This window comes from Budorcas taxicolor, chromosome 21 (assembly GCF_023091745.1).
Source record: "Budorcas taxicolor isolate Tak-1 chromosome 21, Takin1.1, whole genome shotgun sequence".
Lineage (NCBI taxonomy): Eukaryota > Metazoa > Chordata > Mammalia > Artiodactyla > Bovidae > Budorcas > Budorcas taxicolor.
This window is the reverse complement of record NC_068930.1, coordinates 56,128,843-56,140,649: the sequence shown is the minus strand read 5'-3', so window position 1 is coordinate 56,140,649 and position 11,807 is coordinate 56,128,843. Positions and strand designations below refer to the sequence as shown.

The 11,807-nt window shown below is 39.3% G+C and overlaps 1 pseudogene; it reads left to right on the top strand.

The window, feature by feature from the left end:
• Positions 1-9,728: 9,728 nt before the first annotated feature.
• On the top strand, positions 9,729-11,069 carry LOC128067050 (histone-lysine N-methyltransferase SETMAR-like; annotated as a pseudogene).
• The last annotated feature ends 738 nt before the right edge of the window (positions 11,070-11,807 follow it).

The window sequence follows — 11,807 nt, the reverse complement described above, 5'->3', positions numbered from 1 at the left end:
ACTAAGATTGACTAGAATGGGCGAATTTAACTCAGATGACCATTATATCTACTACTGTGGGCAGGAATCCCTCAAATTAAATGGAGTAGCCATTGTGGTCAAAAAAAGAGTCCAAAATGCAGTACTTGGATGCAATCTCAAAAACAACAGAATGATCTCTGTTTGTCTCCAAGGCAAACCATTCAATATCACAGTTATCCAAGTCTATGCCCCAACCAGTAACACAGAAGAAGCTGAAGTTGAACGGTTTTATGAAGACCTTCAAGAACTTTTAGAACTAAAACCCAAAAGAGATGTCCTTTTCATTATAGGGAACTGGAATGCAGAAGTAGGAAGTCAAGAAACACCTAGAGTAACAGGCAAATTTGGCCTTGGAATGTGGAATGAAGCAGCACAAAGACTAATACAGTTTTGCCAAGAAAATGCACTGGTCATAGCAAACACCCTCTTCCAACAACACAAGAGAAGACTCTACACATCGACATCACCAGATGGTCAACACCGAATTCAGATTGATTATATTCTTTGCAGCCAAAGATGGAGAAGCTCTATACAGTCAACAAAAACAAGACCAGGAGCTGACTGTGGCTCAGATCATGAACTCCTTATTACCAAATTCAGACTCAAATTGAAGAAAGTAGGGAAAACCGCTAGACCATTCAGGTATGACCTAAATCAAATCCCTTATGATTTTACAGTGGAAGTGAGAAATATATTTAAGGGCCTAGATCTGATAGATAGAGTGCCTGATGAACTATGGAATGAGGTTCGTGACATTGTACAGGAGACAGGGATCAAGACCATCCCCATGTAAAAGAAATTTAAAAAAGCAAAATGGCTGTCTGGGGAGGCCTTACATATAGCTGTGAAAAGAAAAGAGGTGAAAAGCAAAGGAGAAAAGGAAACATATAGGCATCTAAACAGAGTTCCAAAGATTAGCAAGAAGAGATAAGAAAGCCTTCTTCAGTGATCAATGCAAAGAAATAGAGGAAAACAACAGACTAGGAAAGACTAGAGATCTCTTCAAGAAAAGTAGAGATACCAAGGGAACATTTCATGCAAAGATGGGCTCGATAAAGGACAGAAATGGTCTGGACCTAACAGAAGCAGAAGATATTAAGAAGAGGTGGCAAGAATACACGGAAGAACTGTACAAAAAAGATCTTCACTCCCAAGATAGTCATGATGATGTGATCACTAATCTAGAACCAGATATCTTGGAATGTGAAGTCAAGTGGGCCTTAGAAAGCATCACTACGAGCAAAGCTAGTGGAGGTGATGGAATTCCAATTGAGCTGTTTCAAATCCTGAAAGACGATGCTATGAAAGTGCTGCACTCAATATGCCAGCACATTTGGAAAACTCAGCAGTGGACACAAGGCTGGAAAAGGTCAGTTTCATTCCAATTCCAAAGAAAGGCAATGTCAAAGAATGCTCAAACTACCACACAATTGCACTCATCTCACACGCTAGTAAAGTAATGCTCAAAATTCTCCAAACAAGGCTTTAGCAATACATAAACCGTGAACTCCCTGACGTTCAAGCTGGTTTTAGAAAAGTCAGAGGAACCAGAGATCAAATTGCCAACATCCAGTGGATCATGGAAAAAGCAAGAGAGTTCCCGAAAAATATCTATTTCTGCTTTATTGACTATGCCAAAGCCTTTGACTGTGTGGATCACAATCAACTGTGGAAAATTCTGAAAGAGATGGGAATACCAGACCACCTGACCTGCCTCTTGAGAAATCTGTATGCAAGTCAGGAAGCAACAGTTAGAACTGGACATGGAACAATAGACTGGTTCCAAATAGGAAAAGGAGTATGTCAAGGCTGTATATTGTCACCCTGCTTATTTAACTTATATGCAGAGTACATCATGAGAAACGCTGGACTGGGAGAAACACAAGCTGGAATCAAGATTGCCAGGAGAAATATCAATAACCTCAGATGTGCAGATGACACCACCCTTATGGCAGAAAGTGAAGAGGAGCTAAAAAGCCTCTTGATGAAAGTGAAAGAGGAGAGCAAAAAAATTGGCCTAAAGCTCAACATTCAGAAAACGAAGATTATGGCATCTGGTCCCATCACTTCAGGGAAATAGATGGGGAAACAGTGGAACAGTGTCAGACTTTATTTTTTGGGGGCTTCAAAATCACTGCAGATGGTGACTGCAGCCATGAAATTAAAAGACGCATACTCCTTGGAAGAAAAGTTATGACCAACCTAGATAGCATATTCAAAAGCAGAGACATTACTTTGCTGAATAATTCCGTTTAGTTAAGGCTATGGTTTTTCCAGTAGTCGTGTATGTATGTGAGAGTTGGACTGTGAAGAAGGCTGAGCACCAAAGAATTGATGCTTTTGAACTGTGGTGTTGGAGAAGACTCTTGAGAGTCCCTTGGACTGCAAGGAGATCCAACCAGTCCATTCTGAAGGAGATCAACCCTGGGATTTCTTTGGAAGGAATGATGCTAAAGCTGAAACTCCAGCACTTTGGCCACCTGATGCGAAGAGTTGACTCATTGGAAAAGACTCTGATGCTGGGAGGGATTGGGGGCGGGAGGAGAAGGGGACGACTGAGGATGAGATGGTGGATGGCATTATGGACTCGATGGACATAAGTCTGAGTGAACTCTGGGAGATGGTGATGAACAGGGAGGCCTGGCGTGCTGCAATTCATGGGGTCGCAAAGAGTCAGATACGACTGAGCTACTGAACTGAACTGAACTGATATATAAAATAGATAACAAATAAGGACCTACTGTTAAGGACAGGGAACTGTATTCAATATTTTGTAATAAGCTGTAAGGAACAGAATCTGAAATAAATATATATATATATATATGATTGTGCTGTACTCCTGAAACTATATGCCATTGGAAACCAACTCTACTTCAGTTAAAACAGTAATAAACTTTCAAAAAATGAGCTCCACAGTTGTAGATTCTATGTATAAGTGTGATCATACATGAGCTCATTTGTCTCTCTCTGACTTATTTCACTTATCATACTGCCGTCAAAGTCCATCCATGTTGTTACAAATAGCAGGAGTACTAAATTTTAGGGTTAAATAATATTCCATTATATATTTTGTTATATAATATATATATTCTAAATTATATCAAAGTTTCTTTGGCCATTTATGTGTAAATGGACACCTAGGTAGTGAATGATACGGCAGTGAACAGAGGGATGCAGTTATCTCTTCAAGGCACTGAATTTTTTTTTTCCTTTAGAAATATACCCAGATGTAAATTATTGGATTATATGCTAGTTTTATTTTTAATTTTTGAGGGAACTCCATGCTATTTTCCAGAAGCAGAAGATTTGTCAGTTTACACTCCTAGCAACAGTACACCAGGGTTCCCTTTTCTCCACATTCTTACAACAGTTGTTATCTTTTATCTTTTTGATGGTAACCATTCTAAAAACATGAAATAATATATCACTGTGGTTTGAATTTATATTTCTCTGAGAATTTAGTGATGTTCGGTACATTTTCATGTACTTATTGGTCTTTGTATGACTTCTCTGGAGAAATATCTAGTCATCTTTCAATTTTTAAATCAAAAATTATTTCTTGCTAATGAGTCTTATAGGTTCTTTATATATTTAGGACATCAACCCCTTATTAGATATATCATTTACAAATATATTCTCCCATTCTGTAGATCACCTTTTAATTTTGTTGATTATGTCTTTTGCTGTGCATAAGGTTTTTAATTCAATGTATTCCTTCCTTGTAAAATTTTACTTTTGTTGCTTGGGTTTAAAAAGCTTTACAAACCTAGAGAGCATATTAAAAAGCAGAGACATTATTTTGCTGACAAAGTTCTGTCTAGTCAAAGCTATGGTTTTTCCAGTAGTCATGTATGCATGTGAGAGTTGGACCATTAAGAAAGCTGAGCATCAAAGAATTGATGCTTTTGAATAGTGGTGTTGGACAAGACTCCTAAGAGTCCCTTGGACTGCTAGGAAATCAAACCAGTCAATCCTAAAGGAAATCAGTCCTGAATAGTCATTAGAAGGACTGATGCTGAAGCTGAAGCTCCAATACTTTGGCCACCTTATGAGAAGAACTGATTCAATGGAAAACACTCTGATGCTGGGAAAGATTGAAGGCAGGAGAAGGGGAAAACAGAGGATGAGATAGTTGGATGGCATCACTGACTAGATGGACATGAGTTTGAGTAAGCTTCAGTAGTTGGTGATGGACAGGGAAGCCTGGCAGTGCTGCAGTCCATGGGCTCACAAAGAGTTGGACACCTCTGAGGGACTGAGCTGAAATAATTGAGACAATGCTTTTGTAGGGTCCAGGATCTCTGAATATATAATAATTACCATCTTTGCCATTTCTTAAAATAACATTCTTGACTGCTCTGTGTTCTTTATTTTTGCTGTTGAACTCTGGGGAAAAACACTTTACATGATTGTGTCTTATTTTCCAGCTATCAAAATATCACATAAGTTGTAAGAAATAAGATTCCTCTTGGAAATATCTGTTAGTATCTGAAATTTAAGTACTGAAGGCGTATTTTCATAATTGACTCTGTTCAAAGTAATTTAGGTGAAGTACCTTAGGCTAAATAAATTTCCAGAAGAGGTGTCATTTTTCTCTTCATTAGTCACCTGCAAATAGGCAATGTATGTATAATCCTTAAATAAATCAACACCTCAGCACTTTAAAGGCAGGTATAAAATAGCAAGGAGGGAGTTGCTCTTTCAATTATCTCAGGTTAATGTCTAGGAAAGAAATCACAAAAATAGAAATAATTTTGATTTATAAAAACTGAATTATTAAATTAATCTGTACTAATGATGGCTGACAACCCACTCTGGTACTCTTCCCTGGAAAATCCCTTGGACAGAGAGGCCTGGTAGACTAGAGTCCATGGGGTCGCAAAGAGTCAAACATGACTGAGTGGCTTCACTATCTTTCACTTTCACTTCTTCATGGTACCAGTTATACAGGGTTCATTTTCCAATCAGTATACACAGAACCCAAGATAGCAATGTTTACAAATCCACCATTTACTGCAGGAAAATACAATATCAGTTCAGTTCAGTCGCTCAGTCGTGTCCGAATCTTTGCGACCCCATGAATCACAGCACACCAGGCCTCCTTGTCCATCACCAGCTCCTGGAGATCACTCAGACTCACATCCATCGAGTCACTGATGCCATTCAGCCATCTCATCCTCTGTCGTCCCCTTCTCCTCCCGCCCCCAATCCCTCCCAGCATCAGAGTCTTTTCCAATGAGTCAACTCTTCGCATCAGGTAGCCAAAGTGCTGGAGCTTCAGCTTCAGCATCATTCCTTCCAAAGAAATCCCAGCGCTGATCTCCTTCAGAATGGACTGATTGGATCTCCTTGCAGTCCAAGGGACTCTCAAGAGTCTTCTCCAACACCACAGTTCAAAAGCATCAATTCTTCGGTGCTCAGCCTTCTTCACAGTCCAACTCTCACATACATACATGACCACAGGAAAAACAGCCTTGATTAGATGGACGTTAGTCGGCAAAGTAATGTCTCTGCTTTTGAATATAATATCTAGTTTGGTCATAACTTTTCTTCCAAGGAGTAGGCGTCTTTTAATTTCATGGCTGCAGTCACCATCTTCAGTGATTTTGAAGCCCCCCAAAATAAAGTCTGACACTGTTTCCACTGTTTCCCCATCTATTTCCCATGAAGTGATGGGACTGGATGCCATGATCTTCATTTTCTAAATGTTGAGCTTTAAGCCAACTTTTTCCCTCTCCTCTTTCACTTTCATCAAGAGGCTTTTTAGCTCCTCTTCGCTTTCTACCATAAGGGTTGTGTCATCTGCATAGCTGAGGTTATTGCTATTTCTCCTGGCAATCTTGATTCCAGCTTGTGTTTCTCCCAGTCCAGTGTTTCTCATGATGTACTCTGCATATAAGTTAAATAAGCAGGGTGACAATATACAGCCTTGACATACTCCTTTTCCTATTTGGAACCAGTCTATTGTTCCATGTCCAGTTCGAACTGTTGCTTCCTGGCCTGCAGACAGATTTCTCAAGAGGCAGGTCAGGTGGTTTGGTATTCCCATCTCTTTCAGAATTTTCCACAGTTGATTGTGATCCACACAGTCAAAGGCTTTGGCATAGTCAATAAAGCAGAAATAGATGTTTTTCGGGAACTCTGTTGCTTTTTCCATGATCCACTGGATGTTGGCAATTTGATCTCTGGTTCCTCTGACTTTTCTAAAACCAGCTTGAACATCAGGGAGTTCACAGTTCACGTATTGCTAAAGCCTTGTTTGGAGAATTTTGAGCATTACTTTACTAGCGTGTGAGATGAGTGCAATTGTGTGGTAGTTTGAGCATTCTTTGGCATTGCCTCTCTTTGGGATTGGAATGAAAACTGACCTGTTCCAGTCCTGTGGCCACTGCTGAGTTTTCCAAATTTGCTGGCATATTGAGTGCAACATTTCACAGCATCATCTTTCAGGGTTTGAAACAGCACAACTCGAATTCCAGCACCTCCACTAGCTTTGTTCATAATGATGCTTTCTAAGGCCCACTTGACTTCACATTCCAAGATGTCTGGCTCTAGATTAGTGATCACATCATCATGATTATCTTGGTCGTGAAGATCTTTTTTGTACAGTTCTTCCGTGTATTCTTGCCACCTCTTCTTAATATCTTCTGCTTCTGTTAGGACCAGACCATTTCTGTCCTTTATCGAGCCCATCTTTGCATGAAATGTTCCCTTGGTATCTCTACTTTTCTTGAAGAGATCTCTAGTCTTTCCTATTCTGTTGTTTTCCTCTATTTCTTTGAATTGATCACTGAAGAAGGCTTTCTTATCTCTTCTTGCTATTCTTTGGAATTCTGCATTCAGATGGTTATATCTTTCCTTTTCTCCTTTCCTTTTCACCTCTCTTCTTTTCACAGCTATTTGTAAGGCCTCCCCAGACAGCCACTTTGCTTTTTTGCATTTCTTTTCCATGGGGATGGTCTTGATCCCTGTCTCCTGTACAATGTCATGAACCTCATTCCATAGTTCATCAGGCACTCTATCTATCAGATCTAGGCCCTTAAAACTATTTCCCACTTCCACTGTATAATCATTAGTAATTTGATTTAAGTCATACCTGAATGGTCTAGCGGTTTTCCCTACTTTCTTCAATTTGAGTCTGGATTTGGTAATAAGGAGTTCATGATCTGAGCCACAGTCAGCTCCTGGTCTTGTTTTTGTTGACTGTATAGAGCTTCTCCATCTTTGGCTGCAAAGAATATAATCAATCTGAATTCGGTGTTGACCATCTGGTGATGTCGATGTGTAGAGTCTTCTCTTGTGTTGTTGGAAGAGGGTGTTTGCTATGACCAGTGCATTTTCTTGGCAAAACTGTATTAGTCTTTGTGCTGCTTCATTCCACATTCCAAGGCCAAATTTGCCTGTTACTCCAGGTGTTTCTTGACTTCCTACTTTTGCATTTTAGTTCCCTATAATGAAAAGGACATCTTTTCTGGGTGTTAGTTCTAAAAGGTCTTGAAGGTCTTCATAAAACCGTTCAACTTCAGCTTCTTCTGCGTTACTGGTTGGGGCATAGACTTGGATAACTGTGATATTGAATGGTTTGCCTTGGAGACAAACAGAGATCATTCTGTTGTTTTTGAGATTGCATCCAAGTACTGCATTTCGGACTCTTTTGTTGACCATGATGGCTACTCCATTTCTTCTCAGGGATTCCTGCCTGCAGTAGTAGATATAATGGTCATCTGAGTTAAATTCACCCATTCTAGTCCATCTTAGTTCGCTGATTCCTAGAATGTTGATGTTCCACCCTTGCCATCTCTTGTTTGACCACTTCCAATTTGCCTTGATTCATCGACCTGACATTCCAGGTTCCTATGCAATATTGCTCTTTACAGCATTGGATCTTGCTTCTATCACCAGTCACATCCACAACTGGTGTTGTTTTTGCTTTGGCTCCATCCCTTCATTCTTTCTGTAGTTATTTCTCCTCTGATCTCCAGTAGCATATTGGGCACCTAATGACCTGGGGAGTTCCTCTTTTGATATCCTTATCATATTGCCTTTTCATACTGTTCATGGGGTCCTCAAGGCAAGAATACTGAAGTTACTTGCCATTTCTTTCTCCAGTGGACCACTTTCTGTCAGACCTCTCCACCATGACTCACCCGTCTTGGGTTGCCCCACAGGCATGGCTTGGTTTCATTGATTTAGACAAGGCTGTGGTCCTAGTGTGATTAGATTGACCAGTTTTCTGTGAGTATGGTTTCAGTGTGTCTGCCCTTTGATGACCTCTTGCAACACCTACCATCTTACTTGGGTTTCTCTTACCTTGGGCGTGGGGTATCTCTTCATGGCTGCTCCAGCAAAGCACACCTGCTGCTCCTTACCTTGGATGATGGGTATCTCCTTACCGCCGCCGTTCCTGACCTTCAACGTGGGATAGCTCCTCTAGGCCTTCCTGTGCCTGCGCAGCCACCACTCCTCAGGTTGCTCCTCCCGGCCACCGGCCCAACAGCATTAATTACAATGTGAGTCACAACCAAGGGCTGCCTCATAGCAAGGAGTCTGAACTGATCTGGTGTGATTTCCCTATTCCCTTATCTGTGTAAAGTCTGTACCATATACTCTTCTTTCTCAAATCAATAATCACCGATGTGGTTATGGAACATTTTGGAACCAAGACAGGGTTGCTGTATCCTGCTAGGCATCATGTATTCATGTAACCAGCTCCAAAGACAAACCTCACTGGGAGCCTTACAAAGACCAAGTGAAACTCGCAAATTGTACCATTATCAATAACCAGTGCTGATAAATTGGTGCAAATTGCCCCAAACTCTTTGAGAATATGGTGGTTATAAATCAGCATTAGTAACCAGTCTGTTTGAGTCAAAGTGTAAATACTTTAGTATAATAAATCTCATGAAAATCAATTGTAAGATAACCAAAATAAGTCAATAGACAAATGAGCTGTATAATATATACATATTTGGGAAAGGATAAGCACACAAAAAAACATTTTCAAATTTTAAAAAGTTAAATAAACACAAGTCAGTTTTTCTCTTTTCATGTTAATTTTTATCACCTTTCAAAAAATAAAGTTTACAAATATTAATATGATTAGCAAAAATTAAGCCTGACAGGTGCTCTCATACCCTGCTGATGGGTCGATAAATTGATACAAGTAAATTGCCCTGAATTTATGAATCATACTAGCTGTATGGCTCAAATATTGGTCTAGAATGGAAATCAGGAATTTAATCTATCTTGTTCTTCTGCTTTCAAGCCCTTATACTTTTTGAACTTGTCAGACATAGTTTTAAAATATCAAGTTATAGTTCCTTTCTTTCCTTTAAGTAGAGTGAATATGAGTGATAGATATATTGCAGAGTTTTCTCTCATGTAAGATATCAATGGTGCTAATTTTTTACCCATTTAGTGCTTGTTCATATATATTAAACGAATGACATATCAATCGCTCCTAAAACATCCAATTATTTTTTACTTTATGTTTAAGCTTAGTACCTACCTGAGAGGATATTAGGTTAGTGTAAAAGTAATTGCAGCTTTCGCATTGCTGAAATTTGTCTTTGATCTTGGAATCCATTCTTAAAAAAATGTGATTATGTTATACATCATTTTACTTTATTTTTTGCTATACATCATTTTAACACACATTTCTCACTTTATATTTTTTGCTTGAGTTTTTTTTTTTTTTTGTATAAACCATGGAAATGATGTCAGACAAAAAGCAAATTCAAGCAATTTTCTTACTTGTGTTTAAAATGAGTCATAAAACACTGGACATAATTTTCTACATCAATAATGGCCCAGAAACTGCTAAGGAACATACAGTGCACTGGTGGTTCAAGAAGTTTTGCAAAGGAGATGAGAGTCTTGAAGCTGAGGAGTGTAGTGCCTGGCCATTGGAAGTTGACAATGACCAACTGAGAGCGATCATCAAAGCTAATCCTCTTATGAGAGAGGTTGCCAAAGAACTCAACATTGAACATTCTATGGTTGTTTGACATTTTAAGCAAATTGGAAAGGTGAAAAAGGTCAAAAATGGGTGTCTCATGAACTGAACAAAGATTTTTTTTAAATGTCGATTTGAAGTCTCAGCTTCTCTTATCTGTACGCAACAATGACTCGTTTCTCAATCAGATTGTGATGTGTGATGAAAAGTGGGTTTTATAAGACAACCAGTGACGACCAGCTCAGTGGTTGGACTGAGAAATTCCAAAGCACTTCCGAAAGCCAAACCTGCACCAAAAAATAAAAAAAGGTCATGGTCACTGTTTGGTTGTCTGCTGCCCAGCTGATCCACTACAGCTTTCTGAATCCTTGTTAACCCATTACATCTGAGAAATATGGTCAGCAAATTGATGAGACTCACTGAAAACTGAAACACCTGCACTTAGCATTGGTCAGCAGAAAGGGCCCAGTTCTTCTCCACCACAACACCTGACTGCACATTGCACAACCAATGCTTCAGAAGCTGAACGATCTGAGCTATGAAATTTTGCCTCATCCCCCATCAGTTCCGTTCAGTTCAGTTGCTCAGTTGTGTCTGACTCTTTGCGACCCCATGGACTGCAACATGCCAGGCCTCCCTGTCCATCACCAACTCCTGGAGTTTACCCAAACTCATGTTCATTGAGTCGGTGATGCCATCCAACCATCTCATCCTCTGTCATCCCCTATTCCTCCTGCCTTCAATCTTTCCCAGCATCAGGGTCTTTTCAAATGAGTCAGCTCTTCACATCAGGTGGCCAAAGGATTGAAGTTTCAGCTTCAACATCAGTCCTTCCAGTGAACACCCAGGACTGATCTTTATAATGGACTGGTTGGATCTCCTTGCAGTCCAAGGGACTCTCAAGTCTTCTCCAATATCACAGTTGCCTTTAAGCATCTTGACAACTATTTGCAGGGAAAACTCTTCCACAACCAGCCGGAGGTAGAGAAATGCTTTTCAAGAGTTTATCGAATCCCAAAGTACAAATTTTTATGCTACAGGATTAAACTTATTTCTTATTGGCAAAAAATGTGTTGATTGTTATCATTCCTATTTTAATTATTAAAGGTGTGTTTGAGCCTAGTTATAATGATTTAAAATTCACGGTCCGAAACAACAATTACAGTTGCACCAACCTAATATTATTTGTACTGCAAGTCAAGAGATTCATATTCTAATTCTCTTTTTGTCCCAAACTTGCTGTATATTATGACAAAATTGCTCTTCAGTTCACTTCAGTAGTTAATTCAAAATTCTCTCACAATTCCCACACTTTGATTCTTCCTCCCTCTTCCTCCCTTTTTCATTCCTCAGCCTCTCCATATTCTGCCCCTGCTTCCCTGAGAAAACAAAAGTCATTGCAACAAAAAACACCCCATTTTTCTCAGTCCATAGCCACGTGCATCTGCACAGCCCTTCTCTGCTATGGCAGGTAAGCTCCCAGGCAGGTCCTCCAGCCTTCTGGAAGATTTTTAGCCATTGAGTCTTCCTGCTCTCACAAACAATTTTCTAATTTCTGATTTAAATCTTATCTTTGTTATTTACATAACATAAAAATTAAACAGAAGTTTCTACCACTGTACTTTTCTCTCCAAACAATACATTATACTTTCTTACCCTTTGATAGTAAACTTTTGAAAAATTATTCTAATTTATTATATTGTTTAAGAAAAAAAAAAATGTTCAAAGACATTTGTCAAATCACAGCAAGGAAGACTTTATTTGGGGGTGGAGGTGTCACTATCATAACAGATATAGGGAATACTATGATGAAATTTTGCATTGTCGGTGA